We start from the raw sequence: 25,479 nt of genomic DNA, 5'->3' as shown, positions 1-25,479 counted from the left end.
TTTCCCATTTTCTCATTACATCTTCTGGTGCTTCATCTTGCAGCTCTTTAAGCTTGCTCAATGTCTGGACTGGAGTTTGCAGAAAACAACTCTATCTTTTTTTCCCCAACAAATTTCATTGCATTTGCAGAAACAAAAAAGAGGACACAAATACAAACAATGAGTCATGTAGCCATATCTGAGACAATACAGAGTTTGTTCCCATTTGTTCCACCTCTCGTTCATGTAGTGCCTCACGAATAAAACTTTGGCCCATAACAGTAAATTGCCAGGGCTAAACAACATAAGTGGACTGAGGAGTCGTGCATACAACCACATCATGCAGTAGGCTGATGACCATATGCAGTACCCAGCAAAGCCAGCCATCCCACCCTCTTATTCCTCCCCCACCCACATGCGTGCTTTGGCTCTTCTAATCATTGGACATGATAGGAGTGCGGGTAATTCCTCAGAGTAAAACTTCATGGCATGTCATGTCATGCACGCCTGTGTGTCATCTCGGGACTCTAAGAGTTTGTAATGTAAAGCGTAGACCAGTTCAAGGTGTTCGAAGTTAGGATTGAACCCCTTGTGGAGGTAGCAGGGAGTATCTAGTCTGTCCTCCCGTGAAGGGAGATCAGGGTGCTGCAGCACTTCCACCAGTGTCTCCCAGGTCCTCCAATGAGCCTATCCACTCCTTGCCTCTTGTAGCCGCACTGCTCCCACGTAACCTGCCCATCTGATCAGTTGCTTCTCCCCAGTGCTTAATTTGTGCCGGTGCTTTCCGGTGCTTAGCTCCGGCACTTATTTATTAGGGCCGGGCCTAGAAGTCAGGGCCAAGTTACAACTCACATCAAGGGCTGCACAACGTGTGTAGTGTCAGCCAATATAAACGACTGTTGAAAGAAACTCTGTCTTTCTGGTGAAGAGCTGAACTGATAATAAATCCATGCCTTCCGTCTGTTTTGCCGGTAGGCGGACCACTGTTTGGGCTGGATTTAGTCCTGTGCAGCCTCAGGAGCGTGTGTAACCTTAGTGACACAGACACAGATCCTTATCACGGGGTTAAAACTGCTGCTCTTGTAAGATGAATTGTGCCTGCTTTAGTGCACTCGTGTGATTTGAAAAGGCGCAGCACTCCCAGGTATTGAGTGGAGAGTCAGTGCAGGCTATTGCTTTCATTATATAAATGTTATCAGGGGCAAGCAGGGGAGGATTCACACACTTCCTGTACTTTTCGGGAGGGTCGGTGACCGGACAATACTAACTCTGCAAAGGCACCTATCTTCCTAACGAAACGCATCAATTACCCGGACTGTTTTTGTGGCATTGAAGGCTTACTTAAATTATACCAAGAAGCTCTTTAAATTAGCGCCGCCAAACCTGCTTTCTGTTACAGCTCCCCGGGTCACGTCAGGTCACACATTGTTGCGAAGGAGCCGTGTCCGGTCGGCGCGCATTCTGTGGCAGGATGTTGAATTTCCTGCCTGCCAGAGGGGCCCAAAAGCACCAAGGTAATCCATCCCCAACAGCAAGGCATAGAGTTAAAGGGGGAAGCCGGTGTTTACGGATTAACCACCTGCTCACTTCCTCCTGACCTGGACCTGTGCTGTTGCCGTGCGTGCCCTGCCCAGGCAGGGCCCAACTTATGCCCTGGACTCACCACGCCAGCGTGAGTCTCGTAGTGGGAGCAGGTGGCACAAGCTGCGGCTGCACTGCAGCATGGCTCGCTGTCTGACTCTGAACACGAAACAGGCTAGTGATCCGGAGCCACGCCTGCAGCTCCTCTCGGTAGATCATTCTGACAGCTGTAAAGAGATTCAGGTAAGTCAGATACTCATTTATTAATCTGCTACTGCTGACATTTAAAACGTTTGTGTTACAAGAATGGAGAGGAGACTCCAGCTTGGAATAGCCGCGCGCCTTGGAAATGGGCACACTAACTTGTCTGTCTGTGCTGTAAATGAAGGGCCATCTTAGGTGAAAGTTTTGTCTCAACTAGCAGTTTTCTTGATTTATTAGTGAACAGTGTTTAATATCCGTGCTTGACAGTGGCACTGTGAAGCAGCAGCCTTTATTTTCCCAGCGCAGTGAGACTTGCTAAGTTAGAGATGTCAGGTGATTAATGTTCCCCCTCGAGAGAGGTCAGAGTTTTGTCTACTGGCAGTTTTCACTCTGACCATAAAGCAGCGCAGAGGGTTAATATGCCTACTGCAAAGAAAGTCTACCAGCATATTGTATTGTATTGAACTGCATTGGATGTGGATAACTCAGTGGGTTGCTGCATTTGTCACAGAGATCTCTTTGTTACATATGGTTCAGCCGCTAACTGGAGCGGAGGTTGGGGTGGAGAGTGCTGATTATTTAAAAATTAAATAATAGCTATTTTGAAATTAAATAAATTAAATAATAGCTTTAACTGCACCTGCTGCAGAGTTCGACTTTCTTCTTGCTCAAATAATTTGGATTTCTGATAATTGCCTATTTCCATAGACTTCATTATATGATTTTGGTCGCAAGAAAGTGCCACACATTTAGTCTATGAAAAGTTCACTCATAAGCAATCTGAAACATTAGCAGCTATACTCAAATGGGTGCAATTTCTGATATCTATATGATTCCCTTGTCTTCATTGCTTGATTTTCCTCACCAGAAAGTGTCACTCATATTTGTTGGAATGTCACTCATAATTACACTGAAATTTTGAAAATGTCACACATAGCAAAATGAAACCTTGGCAGCTATGCATATCGTCATGAGGCACGCACACACGCACTACACACTAGCCAACAGTCCGGCACAATTAACTGAAGAAGCAGCATGCCGTGCAGCGTGCAGCAGCAAGCATCTTGAAAAAGGCAGTAATCAAGTTAGTAACTAACTCTGCTTTTACCTGAGCGTGCCACATAGGTCATTGAACGTTGGAATCTGCTTGTTCTTAAATGTTTTCTGACCGCAGTTTCTTCACGGGCACCTGAAATGTGGCATCTGTTTATTTTGCAATGTTAAGTGTCTGCCATGTCTGTACAAGTCAATAAAAGGTTTAATTGGTTTGTCCTGCAAGCTTCAGTGTGCAGCTGGCGCTCCGTGATGCAAGTTCGTTTTGCACAGTGTGACTGTCACGGGCCAATTAGTTGCAAAGACAAAGGATTTAAGTGGTCTAATGCTGGAGCGAGATTTTGAATTTATGTGCAAATTAATGGTCTCCGGCAGTCAGGCCACGAGCCCGATAAAGGGAGATATAAACAGCGATGGGAAGTGTAGGATGAGGACGGGTCCTCGCACTTCCCTGGTGCAAGCTCCTTGTGATACCCTCAGGTGCCAGCTTGTCACACTGCTTATCAATGCCAGACAAGGGATTATCCCGAAAATGAAAATACCTCCTTCTTTGACCATCCCTGTAAAGCGCCGGTGAGCAAAGAGGGACCCCACCGTCCCTTGAGATTTTCAGGGGAGTTTGTGCTTAAGAAACCTTTGTTTGTAGCTAATGATAAAATAGGGTTTTAAAGAAATTCTCCAAACACAAAAATGGCTTCTGAATGCTTGCCCATGAAAAAATAAATAACATATTTCCAGTTTGCTGAGGCTGACTGTTGGGGTTTCTTGCCTTTTGTCACCCTTTCTCCACTTTTCCTATCATTAATGTTTTTTTTCCTTTTCTCACCACTATACTTTTTGTTTTCTTTTTGAAAATTCCAGCCTTTGTGGCCGCAAAACTCTTTCAAAATCAGCCTTATGTGGGTAAATGTAAAGTCTGGAGTGCTAATAAAAACGAATGCTGACAGTATAACACCCGATGCAACGCCAGGGAACATTTCCAGTCCTCAATTCAAATATTCAGTTTTTTCAAACACTGAGGGGCCGATTCCGATCCTGTATTTTTTTTCCCCGTACGACTCGTATCTGTATTTTATTACGTACGAATTGTACAAGTACCGTACAAACGGTGAAGTACGATTCGTACAGGAAAAATACATACGAATCGCCTCGGGAAAAGTCTACGAGACGTCCCCGGACAGTTTTACGTACAAGTCGTAAAACTGAAGTCCGAGCGCACAAGTCCGATCCGTACCGGCGTTCCGAATGCACAAGCGTATGGAAAACGTCCCGTACGGAGCGAACTGTGTACGACCCCTACCCCGGGTACACTTGTGCCCGGGGTACGAGTCGTACGGCCCCCCACCCCACCCCCGTATGTACGGACTGTACCCCCCACCCCTTATGTACCGACCGTACCCCCAGCCCCGTATGTACGCGCCGTACCCCCAACCCACCCGCGTATGTACGTGCCATTCCCCCAGCCCCGGGGGTACAGTGCGTACATACGGGGCTGGGGGTACGGCACGTACATACGCGGTTGGGGGTACGGCGCGTACATACGCGGTTGGGGTGGGGGTACGGCGCGTACATACGGGGCTGGGGGTACGGCGTGTACATACGGGGGGGCTGGGGGTATGGCGCGTACATACACGGGTGGGGTGGGGGTACGGTCCGTACATATGCAATGTTGGGGTACGCACCGTACATGATGACACGTAGGATGTGGGTGATGGCGTGTACGGTGCGTACCGGGCCCCCTTTTCCTCATGCATCACGGCATACTTAGCTTTTCCGGCACCTTTTGGCTCCCGTAAAAATATAGCCGTGCGGAGTGCTGTGGGTACGAATCGTACTTGCTGGTCCGTAAAACGCTGCCTTACTCCGTGCGGACGTCGCGTACGCGCTGTCCAGGATCGGAATTGTATGTATTTTTTAGCGGTACAGTGTTTTTTACGATTCGTACGGAAATGGTATTTCTGTACGAATCGTACTTGCTGGTTTGTACGGTGGAATTCCCGGGTACGAGTCATACGGAAAAAACGCTCCGTACGACCATTTGTTTTACAGGATCGGAATCGGCACCTAAGTGTTGAAGTTAAATTGTATTATATATTTAATGGCAATCGAACTTTGATACCGAGTAAACAATACATGTCTTGTGTTGGGCTGCAAATAATGACCCTGGAGGGAGCCAGTAAGTGCATATTTTGTTACATTTGTCACCTCAAACCACCAACCTCCGTGATGCTTTTCCAAAACATAAATGTCACATTCACAATGATTAGCATTCAGCACATCTTAAGTCAGCTACCTTTTAGGTTTGGCTTGATGACACCTGCACCATTCATGACAGATGTTTCCATATGATATACACAAATGGACTAGGACACAGGTTTGTAGAATTGCTTGCATTTGTTTGAAAGGAAGAGATATGCAATTATGCCATCCAGGTGTTAGATATGTCAGCACAGACGAGCTTGAGGTAACATAGAATGTTGTTACAACTAACTTTCTCAACTAGGATGTCACTGAAGCCTTACTGGACAATCTATGCCACAATACATCACTACACTCTGCGAGTTGGTACCAACCAAAACAAGAAACACTAAATTTGGCATAAAATCCACTAAAAATGGTTCCATGTGGTACCAGTGGAACTGAAACAAACCAGTCTCAACCTGTAATGCAAGTTGCACAAGACTATTTTAACTGAAGATAGCCCCTCTCTAAAAGATACCTGTAAGGCCTCCATAGTGCCATAAGGAGAGCCAAAATGCATCTAGCAGGTCTGACTGAATAAGAGAAATCTTCAGCATCTTTCAAGAACTGTCTAACCCAGATACCCAGAAGAACAACCCCTGCGCATCACAACAATGTTGTGACAAAACTCCTGGATTTCTTTTGTTGAAAATTAGCACCATCGGTGACTCCAACATTACTGCCCTGTACCATCTGCCTGACGCTCTCTCTCCTTTGTTCACAGTTTTCATCCTTTCTCTGCCTCTGTCTATATGTGCTATATTCCTATTGCTTCACTGCCAGCACTTAACCGTCCCTGTTAGCTATGGCATGGCATTTTATTTAGGAGGTAGGCATAAGCAATAGGAAGATGGGAGCCCATAAGGTAGTAATTATAGGTGTCCCCTTTCAGTGCATTAGTCATTTCAGCCAATTTATTCCAAAACTGTGCTTTAAGTGCACTTTTTGATTTCATTTTTTTCCAAAAGTTCTTGGGCTGCGGGAACCTACTATCAAACCCTTACTTAAGGAAAGCTCCATTAGTGAAAATTCAGATGCAGTATTACATCTGGCTTTCAGCAGTGGCAGTTTAGGATGTGGGTGGAGACAAGTGGGTGGAGCCAATGGAGGAAGTGGGTGGAGCCGGGGGGAAGGGGTGTGGTCTCCTAAACAAATTTGAGCACCTGCACTTAATATTTTACAAATTAAGCATTGATTCTCCCACACCTCTACTCTGGCCCCCCCTCCCCGCAGCTTTTCAATTCCTGGCTATTTCCCATCCCAAGGGAACATGAAATACCCTCTCAAATTGCATGTTGATTTCCGTATGCACAGTGAAACACAGATTAGCTGATTGAAAGGTGCAATGCATATCAATTGAATATGGTGGCCTCATGGCAGCATGAGTACGTGGCAGCTATGGGTTCAGCGCAATCTATGTAATAGGTCCCACTTTCCATGTTTGCGTCCAGTGCACCGACTTCTAGGTGTGCCATGCGCAAACAAGGAAAGTGTGCACTATACATAATAAGGACCCAGGTATCTATTACAGAATACAAAACAATATACATTCATTCAGCAACTCAAGGCCAGCAACGAGCCATCCCCCGCCATGCCTTTGAAATGACACACAGCAAATTAAGCAACACGTGTCGCAAGCAATGTGCAACTGTATGTTGAACACTCCACCTAATCACAAAATCTGTAATATTACGGAAAATATCAGCATACATGACACACACCACATGTCATGTATTGTCAAGCATGAACAACAGTTAATACAGTTTTCTTACATTTCACCTACAGCTGATCAAGGATATGGCCTACAGACGTGGCTGATAACAATTTGGATACCCCCAGACAGACCCTAAAAAAGGCCTACAACCATGCCTATTGCCGAAACATTATCAAGGGAAGCTTTGGCCTGCTCAAGGGCAGGTTTCATTGTTTGGATTTATCTGGTGTCAGGCTGCTGTATTCACCTAACATGGTGTGTAAGATTATCATGGTTTGTGCAATACGCCACAACATATGTGTGAAAACTAATATGCCCGGGGAGGAAGAACAACAGCCCCTGGAGACAATGGACGATGATGAGGATGAAGCTGAAGCAGATGGCAGAGACATCCTCAACACTGCTGCTGGGATCAAACGACGCACACACATTGTCAATCACTTTATCCAATAAACTTTAGAGTTTCCACATGTCCAAAATAGCACTATGGTACACAATAAAATTACAAATACTCATTAAAGAGTTGCAGGTGTGTTTCTTTTGTTCACAGGTCATGAGATATCAAAAGACAAATACTTAAAAAACAAACAAAAAAAAACTGGTACCGTATCATCCAAATGCCCTGGGTGGGCAACATGTGTCTCCACACGCCTTTGCTGCCCCTGAAAAATACCATAAAACAGAAGGTGCTGCAGCTGCTTGTGTGCACACTCCTCGATTCCGATCGGCTAGGTGCACTCATAACGCTAGCAACATGTGGCACACATTTTACCATGTGTGCATGGCCCCATGAAAATGGGTACACACCTTTTCGCCTGTGCCATACAACAGACGTGGGTGTAGAGGCAAATAAGTATTTGTGTAAAAAAATGACAGTCTGCAAAACTACATATGTGGCACTGTCATAGTGCACCATGATGGCAACCCTGGGGCGGTGGGTAATGGGCTTGCAATCCCCCACTCCCCTTTCATGTGGGTGAGGTCACTCACTGCACACACCCGCAAGGGCATTCACATTCCCTCGTCGAATTACTGTTGTGTTGCTGTCTGCAATAATGGTGCTGCTTCTAAGCAGCCACTGTGTCCTTCACAGGAATGTATTGCTTCCCAGTGCTGGCAACGAATGTGGCAACAATGGGTTCTGGGAATTTCATGTAATATTGTTCAATTTGCCTTTTGCTGCAGGTGCACCTTTCTCAAGAAGTTCCTGGCACAAACAGATAAAAAGCGGCCTATATACAATAATAATCCATGTAGTGAAACAGTACGCTAATAGACAAGGTGAAAGCATAATCAACAGTGCATAGTATGCTATAATTTGATGCGTCACATCAGTGCTCTACACATCTCCCATGCAAAGTGTCCTTAGTAAGCACACCAACTCAACAATATTGATGCATAAGAAATAATGGTGACATATCCCTTACCGGTATGTGAATGCCTGTCCCAAAAATGACTACCTCACTGTAAATCTCATACATTTGGTTTTATATTAACATAGCCTAAGCAATATGTGATGTATCACTTGCAAAAAGTCACGCATCACCTCATATTTCAACGATACCATTAGATGAGGGATTTCGGCATACAAAATGTGTTGCGATGCTCAGAAAAATGATGCATCAAATATTACATTCTTGCATCCCCCGAACAAATGACTCATTCTACACTAAGCATAACGCACCATATGGTAAAAAGACGCATCATTGACAAACATCACACCTGCAGATAAAGTGATCTTGTAATGGATGTTGCGTCAAGAATAATGGCGTAGACCTGGAAGATCAGGAAGGCCGGGCGCGGCGCAATAATATCCGCATCGTGGGAGGCCCGGAGGGCATGGAAGGGCCGTCCACAGACTGGTTCGTGGAGGACCGGATACTTAACCTCCTCAAGCCGAAGCGCCTATCAAATTTCTTCTCGGTGGAGAGGGCTCATCGCGTGTTGGGGGGGGAGGCTCAAGCCTGGGGCCCCTCCACACACCACCATCGCCCAGATCCTGTACTATAGGGATCGGTACGCCATCCTGCAGGCATCGCGGGTGTCCGGGGACTTACGGTTGGAGAACGCCACGATTTGATTCTTTCTGGACTTTACGCTAAATGTACAGCGCCAGCGCAGATCCTTTGAAGGAGTCAAGAGAGTCCTCAGAGAACAAGGAGTGAAGTACATGATGTTGTACCCAGCGCGACTCAAAATTCTGGATGGTGAAAAGTGTACTTCTTTGACTCACCGGTAGAGGCAAATGACTGGCTAGAGGGCTGGCGGACTATGGACAGACATGGTGGTTCGCGGCGATCGCCCCACAGCTCTTCTGGCCATGATGCTCAGAATAAGGACAGATCACCACGGGAGAACAGAGAAACCGAGCAGACAACACTTAAGTGACTATGGCGGTAGTGGCTGTCTGGGGTGATTTCTGCCTATGAGGATGGGGGGAGCGCCATGCTTTCTGGGACCTTGAGTCTCAATGGGAATTGGGTACGATGCTTCAGGACTGTGGCCTACTCTGATGTTGTAAGTTTCGGGTTTTATTGTTACTAGTTGTGACTATACGAGGGCCGTAGCATTGACCAACAGAACTGAGGGGGGGGCTCGGGGAGGTGGGGTAGGGTTCTTCTAAACTATTCATCCACTGGGTGATCACTCCGGTAGCAATGTATGACTCTTTCTGCAGACTACAAGCTTATTCTCCCTCTTTCAGTTGATTTGGGGATGATGGGGCGACAGGCACTCTGTGAGTTTGGAAGGTGGGTGGTTGGGGGCCCACTTAGCAGGGAGGCAGGGAGGGGGGTGAGGGCTGGGGTGGGGGGGATTGGTTCTAGGGGAAGTTTATGTTTGGCTCATAGTGATTCTAATTCAGATGGTTGGCTATCTGGTCTCAAAGACAGGCAGTGGGGCATGAAGGATCCGAGGAAGTGCAGGCCCCTGTACACGAATGGGTGAACAGGCACAAATAAAGATATGGACGTGGAACGTTAATGGACTGGGCAACAAAATCAAGCGGACACTAGTGCTGCAGCACATGAAACGACACTCCCCTGACATAGTTCTCCTACAGGAGACACATTTACGTGGTAACAGATGTAAGGCCCTTGACCGCTGTGGCTACAAAATGGTGGCCCATTCTGGGTTCACATTTGGCTCTAGGGGAGTAGGGATCTTGGTCCGAAATACCCTGCCGATGGTAATCACAGGCACATGGACAGAAGACTCTGGGTGTATGAAGGCAGTGGCGGCCAGATGGGAGGGGCGAATGATAGTCATGAGTTCGTGCTAAATCCCACCTGGCCCCCATGCCCCAACGTATTTAAAACTGGGAACCTTCTTGGCGGACCTTCTTCGGGGAATTATCGTACTGGGGGGTCACCAATGCGGTCATGGATGCTGACTCGCTCAAGTGAGAGAGGGAGAGTAACAGGGGGGAACTTGGTTTGCAGGGCTTTGTTACAGCAATGGGTCTTATGAATGAATGAATGAATGAAAAAATATTTAATAAAGCGCACTGCGGCCAAGCGGCTTCCTGGCGCTGGGGACCTGGTCAGAGCTCACAAAAGGGATCCGAGGGACCTATGAAGAAAAAGCCTGAATGAAAAGAAAAGTTTTGAGGGATTTTCGAAAGTGGGTGTAAATGGGGATGGAGCGAATATGAAGTGGAAGGCTGTTCCAGAACTGGGGGGCCAAAACGGAGAGGCGAGTGCCACCAGTTCTGTGTTTGCGGAAACGGGGGATGTGCAAAAGAGAGAGAGAAGAAGAACGAAGGGTTCGACTAGGGGCGTGGGATGAAATAAGGGAGGTGATGTAGGCAGGGGCAGAGCGGGAGTAAGCTCGAAAAGCGAAGCAGGCTAGTTTGAAAAGAGATCTGAAACGGATAGGGAGCCAGTGAAGAGATTTAAGAACAGGAGTAATGTGAGAGAATTTGGGAAGGGAGAGAATGAGGCGGGCAGCTTGATTTTGAATGGCCTGTAGACGTCGGGACTCGTAGGCAGGAATGCCCACGTACAGGCCATTCCCATAGTCGAGGCGAGAGATGACTAAAGCCAGGACTATGGTTTTGAGTGCATCAGTGGTGAAAAAGCGTGAGATTTTCCGGATGAGACGGAGGGAAAGAAAGCAGGAAGACACAACAGAGCTAATCTGACTATGCATTGTTAAGTCAGAACTAACTTTGATGCCGAGGGTACGAACAGAGGGAGAAGGCGTAGGAGGGGGACCAAAAGAAAGGGGCCAGTGTGCTGGGGACCAGGGGTTAGATGAACCACCCGTGAGGACAAGTTCCGTCTTATCGGGGTTGAGCTTAAGATGGTTAGTGCTCATCCACTCGGAAATGAAGATTAAGGTGGAACTGAACTTAGGAAGAGAGTCCGGAGAGGAGGAAAGATCAAAGACGAGCTGGAGGTCATCTGCGTAGTTATACACAGAGACCCCCAGCTCAAGAAGAGAGGTGACAAGGGGACAGATGTAAAGATTAAAGAGAAGGGGGGAAAGAGAAGAACCCTGGGGAACACCACAGGTGACCGGACGGGGGGGGGCAGAGAAGCCGGAGAGATGAACCGCCTGGTACCTATCCCGAAGGAAGGATGCGAGCCAGGAGAAGGCCGCGCCCCGAATGTCCGCTGCGCTGACACGGGCAAGAAGAATGGAATGGTCAACCGTGTCAAACGCAGCGGACAAATCGAGGAGGACCAGGGCTTGGGGGAGGTTGGAATCGGCCTTCCCCTTGAGTTCATCCAGAACCGCGAGAACCACTGCCTCCGTTGAGTGACCTGAGCGAAAGCCCGCCTGATGGGAAGCGAGAAGGCCATTATCCTCGATATACGAGGAGAGGCAAGAGGTGACATGGGTCTCGAGGATCTTAGCTAAATAGGGGAGAAGGGAGATGGGTCCGAAATGAGCAGGGAGGGAGGGATCCAGACCGGGTTTTTTTAGAATGGGGAGAACGACGGCGGATTTAAATGATAAAGGAACAGAACCAGAGGCCAAAGAAGAATTAAGTAGAGAGAGCGGGGGAACAGGAGAGACGGTGAAAAGAGTTTTTAGGATGCGCGCCGGGGCACAGTCTGCAGGGGAACCAGATTTAACTTTGAGCAGGTAGTTGTAAAATAGATCAAGAGAAATAGGGGGGAAAGTGGCGAGGGAAGAAGGCGGGGACGTGACAAAGCACATAGGGGTAGGTTGGGGCACAGTCGGAATGTTAGCTTTAATCTTCACGATCTTGTCTGTAAAAAAGTAATTGAGTGACAAACAAAGGGACTGAGAGGGGACCAAACCGAGGGAAGAACGATCAGAGGTGGCAAGATTGTGAACCAGGGAAAAGATTTCACGGGATTTGTTTGCAGAGAGAGCTACTCTCTCAGTGAAATAGGAGGTTTTGGCCACAAGGATAGCTTGTTTGTAATCAGTGAGGAGTGATTTATATTTAGCGCGCAAAGAGGGAGAGTACTGCCGTCTCCAGAGACGTTCCGACCGCCTGAGGTCGAGTTTTAAAGCTTTAAGCTCTGGAGAAAACCATTTGTGCGCATCGTGAGGGCGAACCGCCTTGACCTTTTTTAGCGGGGCCACTCGATCGCACGAAGAGGAAAGCCATGTACTGATGGCGTTGGCCTGGGACTCAAGGGGGAGGTTGGTAAGATCAGGAGCGGAGGAAACCAAAGAAAGTGAAAGAGAATCAAGGTCGGTCTGATTCCAGTTACGAGCGAGGAGATTTTTGGGAAAAGAGGGCTTGTCAACCACACCCAAGTGAATAGAAAAGGAGATAATATGGTGATCCGACCAAACACAAGGGGAGATAGAGGGAGGAGAGGCAAGGGGGCGAGAAGACCAGATTTGGTCAAGGATATGTCCTTGAACGTGAGTAGAGGCTGTGACATAGGAAGTGAGATTCAAGCAGTGGAGAGTGGCAGAAAAGTCTTTGGAAGGGAGATCTTCCTTTGGATCTCCTGGCCAAAAGTTGAAATCTCCGAGAAATAGAACGGAGGAGTTGTTAACCACCAAGGTGGCTAGAAGATCCTGAATAGACGCTACGAAAGAAGGCATCGATTGGGGGGGACGGTAAACAAGAACAACAGTAAGAGGAGAGGGGAGATTAAGGGAACGGGCCACAAGGTAGTCCACGTTGGATATAAGGGAGTGAGGGAGGAGTTGAAATTTAAGTGCCGACCGGATGATCATCGCCACTCCTCCACCGGCCCTACCATCCGAGCGATCAGCTCGGAGGGCATAGTAGGTGTCGGGGAGGATGGCTAAAAGATCAGGGAGAGAGTTGGCAGAGAACCAGGTTTCAGTCAGAAATAAAAAGTCAGGAGAGTCAGTGGTCAAAAGATTAATGAGAGCTGTCTGATGTTTGACTGCAGACCGGGTATTAAGTAAGTAGGCAGAAGCCACAGTGGGAACAGGGGGGGGGACGAGAAACCGGAGATAATGTAGTGGGACAAAAGGAAGAATTGAAAGAGGTTGGTATCGAGTAAGGCAAGGGAGAGGAAAGAATACCAAGTGAGTGTAGATGATGTAAGGGAAAAAGGGGGGGAGAAAGAGAGGCAGATAGTGCTATAAGTTGAGCGGAGGAATAGACCAAGTGAGGAGCAGGGTGTGTGGCCCCTGGTCCCGGCCCGTCGCGGACGGGCGCAGACGGGCTTAACTTAGGCGCAACTATGACCTATGACCTATGGCGCACACATCACCCCTCCCATAGGCAATGCACTTTCTACTCAGCTAGACATGGGTCCTTCTCAAGGTTAGATCACTTTTTCACACGGGTAGACCAGCTGGTCAATTTCGTGGTACCCTGTATTATGGCCCGGGAAATCTCCGATCATTTCCCGGTCAGCGTCATCCTTAAGGGTGCGGTGACCACCAGGGCGGCCTTCCCTAGGATAGATCCATGGCGCCTCAAAGACGACTCACTAAGCGATAAGCTAAGGGAGGGCTCCCAGCAATATTTTGCCGAGAACCGGGGCTCGGTCGATTCCCAACTTACTTTGTGGGAAGCCTATAAGAAGGTCCTGAGAGGTCAGGCCCAAGCATTGATTGATACCAAGAAAAAGGAAGAGTCAATGCAGATCAAGCAGTTAGAAAAAGAAATTGAGTCCCTAGAGCGGGGGGCCGGTGAGACGTCCTCGCTAGACCGCAGCCATGAATAAGCCCTCAAACAAAAGGAACTCCGTTTGTTAGCGGAGGGCAAAGCGCGGGTCTACTCCCTTGCCACGCAACATCGGATATACGACGCGGGGGACAAAAGCATGAAACTATTGGCGTGGCTCGAACGCAGGGATAGGGAGCGATCCTGGGTGACCGAGGTATGGGATGAGATAGGCCCTGGCATCCACCGGTACGGATATTGAGGAACCTGACCATTAAGGGCCAAGCGGCGCAGAGTACGCCTGAAATCCTCTAGTTCTCCTGCCTTGCAATACAGAGACACTGGACACTCCGTCTGGCGTAAAAGATCGAGTTTTATTAGCAGCAGCTAGGACAGTTGTCCGTGAAGTCACACAGGGATGGGTTCACAAGAGACTGCTCTCTGACCTCCGTGGAGCACAAGCTTTTATACAGTGAAATACAATGGATACAATGGATAACCAAACACATATAGAATTTGCGACATCGACAAATGTCACCAACAGTGGTTTAAGCTAAAAACTGACTTGGGTTCCAGGTGATGTTTGTTGCTGGCCCCTTTAAGCAAATTGCAAAGAGAATCCACATGATACAGTTTACAAGGAGAGAAAACATGGTTGTATGTTCTAGAAGGACAGTCGTGAAGCCAGAGAATGCATGAGATGTGTAGTGAAGGGCAGTAGATAAGATAAGCGAGAGGAAAGAATGGTGTGAGCTAACAGATAGTTTGGGCGGGGGTTATCCAGTTCAGACATGAATTAGTGTATTCGGCCAGACCCTGACACTAGTTAATAAACACGGGACGAAAGGCTACCTGACACGCAAGGGCAGAAATGACAAAAACATCTCGTTTACCAGCTGCCTGAGTGAGGGCAACCTAAGATGGCGGAAAACACAAGATGGAGTCTGGGTGCGATCGAGAAACGATAAATTTCAGAACCTCAATATAGCAGAGGCCTTTGCGTCATACTATGAGAAGGTCTACACCCCAGTATGCACCAGGACGGAGCAGGATTGTGCGGACTTCCTGTGGGACTTTGCGCTGCCCACACTGTCCGAGGAGCAAAAAGATCGCCTAGAGGCTGAACTCACGGGATTGGAACTTGGGGAAGCCCTTGACTCTCTCCAGGCCGGTAAGACACAGGGGCCTAATGGGCTCCCAGTGGAAATATACAAGAGGCAGGCAAACATTGTCATTGACCCTCTAAGACAGATGTTCCTCGAAGCACAAAAGGTGGGGAAGCTCCCGCCTGATCAGCGGGAGGCCACGATGGTGGTAATTCACAAGGCTGGGAAACCGGCTGACCAATGCTTATCCTATCGGCCCATCGCGCTTCTCAACGTGGAGGCCAAGGTCCTGGCTAAGGCCTTGGTGACGAGACTGCTTTCTGTTCTGCCGGACCTGATACATGTTGATCAGTCAGGGTTCATGATGCACAGGAGCACTCGACACAACCTACGACGGCTTTACGGGGTCCTTTATATGACGGAAGATGTGGGCAGCACTCAAACAGCATTGATGGCGCTGGACGCCTCAATGGCCTTTGACAGCATCGAATGGCCTTATTTGTTTATGGTTCTTCAGCGACTGGGCTTTGGTCCGGTATTTTGTGGCTGGGTACGACTGCTGTACGAACAGCCGGTTGCGAGGGTGAGAGTTAATGGAGCGATGTCTAGAGTATTCCCCCTGCGCAGGGATACCAGGCAAGGGTGCCCCTTGTCCCCCCTCCTCTGCGCCCTGGCCCTAGAGCCGCTGGCTTACTGGATTCGGAGGGATAGGTCTTTCTGGGGCTTGGCACTTAATGATGAATGGGAGGAGCGTATATCTTTATACGCGGACGACATTGTACTTTATATGGCCAGACCCTACCACTCAATAGCGCAGGCGCTCCATCTCTTTGAACTGTTTGGCAGCTATTCAGGATACACAATTAACTTGGCCAAGTCATTGATTTACCCTCTCTCGGGCCCCCCCCACGGATTCTGACAAGGTGTCCTGCCTCGTCGTGAGTGATGGGTTCAAATACCTGGGGGTTTACATCACCAGAGATAAGGCAGAGTTCTTCGCCAAAAATCTCGAGCCCCACCTGGCACGACTGGGATCGGACGTGAACCACTGGAGGTCCCTGCCTCTCTCCCTTATGGGATGTGCTGCGTTGTTCAAGATGCTGGCACTGCCACGACTGCTATATATCCTACAAAACACACCATACCCGGTCCCGGGCGGGGTGGTCAGGCGCATGTCCCAGGCATTGCGGCCGCTGCTTTGGGAGAGTGGTAACCAGAGGATAGTGTTGTGGAAGTTCACAAGGGGGGTGTATGATGGGGGGCTGGCCCTCCCAGATGTCCAACTGTATTACTGGGCGTCCCAGCTGCAGGTGGTCAACGATTGGGTGTACACGGCGGGTTCGGAACCAGCTTATAGAGTAGATAGGTACGTCATTCCGGGAGGCAACTGCGAACCACTTCTATACACTCAGACACAGCGCAGGGATCTACCTTCGCACACAGGGGTCGTGCTTCAGTGCTGGAGGGAGGCCAATATATTCCTTGGGTGGGCGGGCTCCCTGACGGGTAGGACCCCACTCTGGCTTGGGGATCAGCTAACGGAGGTGACATGATTAACTGGCTTCAAGGGATGGAAACTAATTGGGATTAAGTACTTGGGCGATGTATGGAAAGGGAGTGCCCCTAGATCCTTTGATTATCTTAAAAAAGAGTACCAACTACACGACTCCCAACACTATCATTACTTGCGCCTTACACATGCCCTGCGCTCTCACATACACACCGATTACCTTGATCCCGGAATACTCCCCTATGGAAGACAGGCTCCTCCTGGATCCCATTCTAGAGAAACCCAAGTCCACTATTTACCGCAAGCTCATAAATAACATGCCTGATCCACTGGTGTCCCTGCGGGAGAGATGGGAGGGAGACATCGGGGTCCTGGAAGACGAGGATTGGCAGGACGCCCTGCAAATCGCTCGCAAAATCGCAATTCGAACTAGGTTCCGCCTCGTACAATTAAAAATCCTACACCGGGTGTATTATCCTCGAACCCACCTGTTCTCCTGGGGAAAGAGTCTATCCCCCTGTGTGTGAGGGGATGCCAGGGGGAAGGCACATTTTACCATATCCTATGGGAGTGTCCGGAGATAGTGCCCTTCTGGACCAGGGTAGCACACACAATGGCAACAGTGGTGGGATCGCCGATCCCAGTGGAGCCCAGATGGCTACTACTCATGATCAAAGGAGCCATGGACTGGTCCAGATATAACGAGATATGGCTGGCAATGGCAGCCGGGGTGGCGAAACGCAACATAGCCAGTTGTTGGGGGGCGCAGGCGCCCCCACAGTGGGACCAATGGCTGCGGGACCCAGACTGGTGTCAGAGAGCAGAGGAAACCATCTACAAGTCCAGGGGCTGTGCCAAGAAATGGAAGAAAATATGGGGGCCTTGGTGGAAATACCGAGCCACATGGGGGGTTGGGCATGGGGTATAAGGGTAATCAGTCCAATGTATCACCTTTTTTGCCTAGGATTGTATGATGAAATGTTGTTCTCCTTCATGCCATACGAACACTGCTGTATATTGAATGAGATCATGAGCAAAGTTAATAAAAAGATTAATTAAAAAAAAGAATAACGGCGCAGAGACCCAAAATATGACGCAAAATGTAAAAACATGTTGCATCTGTACAAGGAATGATGCAATGACTCAGTCATGCTGCAAATCAGGAAGTACACAGTTACTTTCTCTTTCACTTACTATTCCTAGGAGTGTGCTTGTTGGTGGAGTCTATTGTGTGCAGCTGAGTGCATAGAGCCAAATTGTACAGTTTTTTTGTCTTTGTTTTGTTAAATTATTGTATAATTTGTCTGTTTATTGTCCTGTCTAATAAATTGTCTTGTACAAATTGTTGTCTTGTGGGATGTGTGTGCTTTTTTGGGGTCAATAGTTGTGGGTTAGGGTTAAGGTTGGGTTCTAAGTTTCTGTTGTAATTTTTTTCGTTCAGAAATATACATTCATAGAGATGTCAGACAGGTCCAAAAACCTGTTACCCAATGAGTTTGGGGGCCAAATTTAGGCGATTTTACATTTTTTGCCAAGGATGATTGGCACCAGTGGCTGTGTGAGCAAGGGCTACCCACCACGGGAACACTGGGAAAGGTGGGAAATGGTCCAGCAGCAGAAGGCCAGGATCTACGACATGGACAGAACGGTCCACCAGTTGAAGCACCGCCGGCAATGTCGTCAGCAGAGAGGCAGATTTGCTGGACCATCTGGGACTGGAAGTTGGTGGTCCTCTTGGTAAGTGAATGCCTACCTACACACCCATAGCTATACTCACACATACATATGCATTGTGTGGACTAGTGCCCTGTACAGTCAGTGAGTCACTATGGGCCTCATGTGCGAGAAGTGGTGCTTTTCGAGTGAAAAACTGCAATGAAAATCTTTCAACAGCACAAAGCTTTAAACACCTTGGTGGAACTGTATTTATTTCATGGAGCTCTATGGCACAGTGACTCAACAGATACGGCTATAACCCTGACTAATTTGTTAGCACAACGATCAAGCATTGATGTAGTGTCTAGAGCAACATTTGCAACTCCAGTAATGTGTTATTAGACAAGGGCAATTCACATTTGTGAATCCCTATGTTACCATTACACCTGCTTGAAGCGTGCATAAGGATTGAAACAGAGTGTAGGTATGAGTGGTGCAGAGAACCATTACCAATATGTACTTGAAACTAACACAGTGTGGTGCCACAAGACTTATGTATGAGATATGCAGCATTACTTTCAGAGCACATTCAGATGTCACATTTACACCTATATGATAGATGCCATTGCTCACCCCTGTGCTGCCGTACAATTGTCTGCCATGCTCCAACGCAGGCATACTTGCATCATGGTGCTAGTGTGCCTGCGTTGCATGGATGTTTGCCTTGGTGCAGGAAAGAAAACTTTATATAGATAGAATCACAAGAGGGTTATTGCTAGTACTATATGTGTTGCCAAATTCAGCACACAGATAACAATGTAAAACAATGTGAAATAAAGATATTTCTAATGGTTGTGCCTGTTTAATGCATCCCATGGGGAGGTGTACGTTTTATGCACTGCATCAGATAAATGATTGCACGTAAATCTGGGGCACTGTCAAAATACCATGGATGCCGCTGTGAACGCCACCTGCAACACCCATTGCACGCCCCTTGGAAGCAGAAAACAGTGGTAAAGGGATCAATATTTACAACGCAGCATTAAACCAATATAAAAGTTCCCTAGGGCTCCTTTGTAAATATTAAGCATTCTCCTGCCCGACAGAACATCATAAAAAAGTGTGCTTCCAGTAGTGCCAAAGCCAGTGCATTCACTGTATACAAGTCCAGCTTTCACAGGTCAATGTACCTGTTTGTGTCTCCTAGGTGGACCCCAGCCATACACAAGAGGGGAGGTGGACTTGTTCCAGGACCCAAATGCTACCAGTGAGTATCAAGTCTCATGGTGTTTAAGTCTCAATGTGTTTGATCCTAGAGGATACTAATGATAATTTGTATGGCATGTTCACAATCACATGTGCAGCACACATAGCATGATGAAAAAACACATCGCACAATTTGGCTGAGCTGGAGGGGGTACCTACTCACACTAACACAAAGCTGACTACAATGCAGACACCCTTACAACATCGTGCACACTTGGCAGCATTGCCACAAGGCAAAATCTTGCTCCACCGTAACATGAGCAAGTTTACATTTAATAGACTCATGTGGCGCATGAGAGAGTCACCATGTATGAGGTCTCATGTCAGACTGCTTTTTGATGTAAATGGCTAGGACTTAACATGATCAGTATTTGAGGACAATTCATGTATGTAGCTTTGGCCAGGGCTGAAAGCTGTGCGAGTACCAACCCTAAACCTACTTTCCTTTGACAAAGGTATCTGGGGAGTCATCTGTAGCGGTGTGCTGAGCCGATTTCCATGCATCTTGCTTGCTGGGTGTGGACTGACTATCAAGGCAATGGCTGCTTAGTTAGTATGTCAACCCCAAACATGTAGTTAGATTTGGAGCATTTGATTTATTATCAGAAGTTTTGTTCATCTGTACATTCATGACTTACCATGAGCTGTCATTGCACTGAATGTAAGCATCCATGACATGTTTTGTACAACATCTTCATAATCATATGTAAGCAAGTTCACACGGTGAAAATTATGGTCTGGTACATCCTGGAAATCTCATTTGTTAAGCTGATGTGCCATTGTACTAATCATTCATTCCTGATACTAACAAATAAGCCTAGCACGACTAGTACACCACAGATATCTGTGAATGCCTGACACCACTGAGCCATGTAATAATCTCATTTGTGTGCATTTTTGGGAACGTATGCAACATGTGTATTGCTGACATCACACTACATCAGGGTTGCCTGCACAGCCTTCTGAGTCCTGCCTACAGGTAACATGTGATTGTGTGGAGCAAGTGATCGAATAGAGCATTAGCCTGAGGCCTATTGTATTGTCCAAAGAACAACTGGCACAGAAGATGTGTATGGATAGGACACAATTGCCCTAACAGGTGAACAAATAGGATGTATTGAATGGTGAGCGATCAACACTATGCACATGGATATTGTGTCCCAGGTAGTGTCATGTGTGACTACATCCTTAACACATAGGTTGTTTCCCCTTGCTGGTAAAATCTTGCATGCAGCATGTCCTGCCCCATTGAGTACCTAGATGGTTCTTAGATGGGCATAGCATGTACATGTTTCTGCATACTATTGCAAACACTAAATTCTGGTTTAGAGTTTCTAATGGCTCAGTGTGACTTTTGACAGTCACTTCCATTTCATTTAATCACAATCCAATTTCAAGCCTGTTCATGTGATGCCACAGGGTGTGACAGACAAACTGGATATGTACAGTTGTAGCGTATTTCTCCCACAGTAATCAGATGTTTGGCACTAGTTTAGCAGTCAGCATCTACTATGTTCTCATACATTGGACAGCAGAGAGTGTCAGATATGAACACAATGTCTGACACATGTCATTCTTCTCCAACAGACAACATGACTGCTGAGGAGGAACGGGTGGTTAGGATCCGAAAAACAAGCTACAGCCACATCTGCCCCATTGCCAAGGGTTTCCGCAAAATGTCTAGGAGATATGACATGGAGAAGGCAGCAAAGACCTGGATTTCTTATGTCACTACAAAAGTCCCAACTAACAAACAGGAAACCAGGGCCTCCAAGGGAATGGGCAATGACGATGGGCAGGATCAGCAGGCAGGCCCTTCATCGGCAGGAACACCGGGGCCAGGACAAGATACACAGTCCAGTGCAGGGCAATCAGATGGTCCTGGGGTGGCCACACAAGTTGTTGGATTTTTTAAACTGGAGTTGGCCGGACTGGAGCTGCAGATGGCCACAATGCAGAAAAACATGGACACGCTGCAGCAATCAGTGGACCGCATCCTGGCTCAGCTGTAGTTAACAGTTGTTTCAAACAGTTTATTACATTCTATTTTAGGTTTAGTGATAGTTATAGTGTAAGTATAGTGTACGTTAGGATAGGTAGGTTGAGCTAGTCATAGTTTTAACAGGTATGTAGGTAGTTTTATTGTTGTATTTCGTTATTATTAGACTTCGGGAGGGAGGGGGTTCTCAGTTTTATATGCATCATATTTGTATAATTTTTTTTTTTTTTTTTTTTTTTTTTATAAAACCTTTATTTTAAAATCAGTGACACAGCTATTCAGCCGACAACCCGGAGGTACGGCAGCTTTAGAGACACAACACATGCTTGCGTCCACATTTTACTGACAGGAGAGTCAAAGGTTCTGTTTTAAATAAACATAAATCCAACCCTAAACACAAACAAGGCGATAAGTACTGTAAGCACCAAAGGAGGTTCCCATCAGGGGGGACAAGCCCCATTTCGTCCAACAGACACAGGTCTATAGTAAGGGAAAGGAGGGAAAGGCAGAGACTCAAGAAGACAAACACATACCAGCAAGGAATTCAAAGCCGGAAAGAAAGCTAAGGGGAAAGCTGCTCCTCAGGCGGGTCCGGGTCTGGGGGCAGGCATATGTCCCCTCTATACTGGTTCCATGGCCCCCATACAGAGTGCCATTTCCGAGGGCGCCCTCGAGCACAATACACTGTCTTCTCCCTAAACATGCTCCAATCCATGTTTTCCATCCACGCTGTCAATGTAGGAGGCCTATTAGAGCCCCACAGCCGAGCAATGTCGCGCTTGGCTACCATGTTCCCTAGGGTCACCCACTGAGTCTGTGCCGCGTTGTGGTCAGTAGGACTCCAGACATTCAGGAGACAACATCGCGTCTCAGGCTGCATAACAATTCCCGTCACCTCCCCCATCACCTCGTGGACTCGCCTCCAAAACTCCATAATCGCACCGCATTCCCAAATAATATGTAGGAAGGTGCCCACCATACCACAGCCTCTCTTACATAAGCCCTCCTCAGAGAAACCCATGTGGACCAACCTGGGCCCCGTCACATAGACCCTATGGAGTATTTTAAGCTGCACCAGCCGCAGGCGCGCGGGGATAGCGACCTCTTTGGGAGAAGAAACTGCATACTGCCAATCCTCATCATCAAGTTCAAGGCCATCCCTGGTCCATTGATCGCGCAACCCTAGAAGAAGATCCGCCCAAACATTAATAAGTTTCTTATAAATGAGCGAAATCGTGCTCTCTGGCATATGGCCATCCAGGATACGGTCCTCCAACGGAGAGGACTCGGGCACCTTCTCCCCTTCTACAAGGACTGACCGCAAGGCGTGGCGCACTTGAGCATATCGGAAGAACTCCGTGCTCCCCAGCTCGTATTCCTTCTGCAACTCCTCGAATGACTTTATCCTACCCTTAACCAAAAGGTCTCCAACCCTGGATATGCCGATCAGGTCCCATTTCTCAAACCCTTTTGTATGCCAAAGCTTTCCCAGAATATCGGAGTCAAACAGAGGGGTGGCAAGGGTAAGCTTACCCTTCCAACCCAGTGAGTCCGTCGCCACCTTCCATACATGAACGGCCACTCTGGTGGGCCCCGTAAGGGTGAAGTCCGACGACTTCGAGTACAACGCTCTGTGGTAATTACCCCCACGGAGCAACCATCGGTCCATGGCGAAGCCGGGGCTCAGCGCCGGACCATATACACCATGGTTAATCGCGCTCAACTGGGTGGCCCAGTAATAACGTCGAATGTCTGGAAGCGCGATACCACCGTGGTACCACGGAAGCGTCAACTTAGCGATCGCTATACGCGGACGCCCGTCCCACAAGAGCGCGCGCTGGTGGCTTTCGACCTCACGGAAGTAGCTGGCCGGGACCAAGTCAAGGGTATTCTGCAGAGCATAGAGGAAACGGGGAAGAGACATCATTTTGAACAGTGCGGCACGGCCAAGGAGGGAAAGCGGCAACCGCCGCCAGCCCGCCACATCCCGCAGCAGACGCGCCAAGGGAGGGAGCAAGTTCTTCTCGTAGCGTAAAATGGGGTCGGTGGAAATATAGATCCCCAAATACACAAAGCCCTGCTGGGCTATCTGGATCGAGCAGTTGCGCGGGACAGGCGGGACATCCCCACACAGGACATACAAGTATGACTTCCCCCAATTAATGACTAGGCCAGAGTTTCTACCGAAAGAGGTCAAGACGTCACAAACCACTATCAGAGATTTCTTGGGCGAGGCAAGGTATAGCAGAATATCGTCGGCGTAGAGTGAAATACGGTCTTCGTGGTCAGGCGACCAACGAATCCCACGTATGTCCGGGTGCCATCGTATCCACGCCGCCAACGGCTCAAGAGCAAGGGCGAACAACAACGGCGACAGGGGACAACCCTGCCGGGTGCCTCTCCCGAGCTCGAACGGTGCCGACGCCCGCCCGTTCACCACGACGCTTGCAAGAGGCCCCTCATAGAGCAACCTCACCCATCCCACAAATCCAGGCCTGAAGCCGAACTTGGCTAGCACAGCCCACAGGTATGCCCACTCCACCGTGTCAAAGGCCATCGTGGCATCGAGGGACGCCACAATAGCTGGCTCTCGCATCGTGCCCGTCCTAGCAATCACTCCATGGAGGGGTCGAAGATTCAGTGCAGTGTTACGGTGCAGGATGAAGCCCGACTGATCCGGGTGGACCAAGTCGCCAAGCACCCGGACCAGGCGGTTAGCGAGGATCTTAGCAAGGATTTTCGGCTCGGCGTTGAGAAGTGATATCGGCCGATAGGAGCCACACTTATCCCGGGGCTTTCCGTCTTTATGTATTACCACAATCGTCGCCAGCCGTTGATCGAGCGGAAGAAACCCATTCCCCCGCGCCTCCACGAACATGGCGCGCAGGTGAGGAGCCAACTTATCCGGACAAAGCTTGTACAGCTCTATCGGCAAACCATTTGGGCCCGAAGCCTTACCGGAGCGCAACGCACGGATAGCACACGCCACTTCGTCTACAGTGATATCGCCATCGAGGTCATCCCTATCAATGGCAGAAAGGCAGGGCAGAGCGATGTCACGCAGAAGATCACACGAGTCCTCAGTCGGCCTATCCGAGACCGAGGTGTATACCGTACGAAAATAGTCCGAGAAACACCGAACTATACCGTCGGGATCAGTGACAACCTCTCCCCATCCGTCAACAACTCCGGCACCACTCGATTAACACGCTCTTTTTTATCCAGCCATGCCAGCAATTTCCCGGCCTTATCACCAACGTCATACAATCGACCCTGCTGCTCCCTATTGAGGGTCTTGGCGGCGTTCGTCACCAGATCCCTATATTCCAATTGCTTCAGGCTCAAATTATGCAGTGTGGACGTTGCAACATCCCCCTCCAAGGCCACTTCTAAAGCCGCTATCTCGTCCTCTACTTGTATCACCTCGGCGTCTCTCCGCCGCTTGGCGGCTACTACCAAGGACAAAGCCTCCCCTCTCAGTACAGTCTTAGAAGCTTCCCACAAGGACACCGCGGATTCAACTGAGCCCTGATTATCTCGAAAATAGTGGTCAACTGTCTTCAGCAACGCGCTGCGCAGCTTGGGGTCACGAAAGTACCAGGGGTTAATGGGAGCCACCCTGCCCCCCACCACCCGGCCAATGTCCAGACAGGCCCACACCGGTGAATGATCAGATATGCCCCGTGCCATGTGTCTAGCCTCAGATACCAAAGAGGCGTGCGCCGCCAGAGTGAGCAAATAATCAATCCGAGAGAGACTACCGTGGGCCCCGGAATGAAAGGTATATTGTCTCTGAGTGGGGTGCCGCAGCCTCCAACAATCTACCAGACCAAAAGTATCAATAAAGTCGGGAAGCCACTTCTGAGCACCCCCGGTGTCTCTGGGCGGGTACCTATCGAGCATTCCAAAACCAACCGCATTGAAGTCTCCTCCCACCACTAGCATCCCTTCGGGGAGTTCCAACAAGGCCTTGCCCAGATCAGCAAACGTGGAGGCCTGCAGGGCAGGAGGGACATAAACAGAAACCAATACCAACGTTCTGCCCTCCCACCTCCCCGCCACAGCCACAAAGCGCCCCCTGTCATCAGCAAT

Source organism: Triturus cristatus, chromosome 10, assembly GCF_964204655.1.
Source record: "Triturus cristatus chromosome 10, aTriCri1.1, whole genome shotgun sequence".
NCBI lineage: Eukaryota > Metazoa > Chordata > Amphibia > Caudata > Salamandridae > Triturus > Triturus cristatus.
This window is presented reverse-complemented; position numbering follows the sequence as displayed.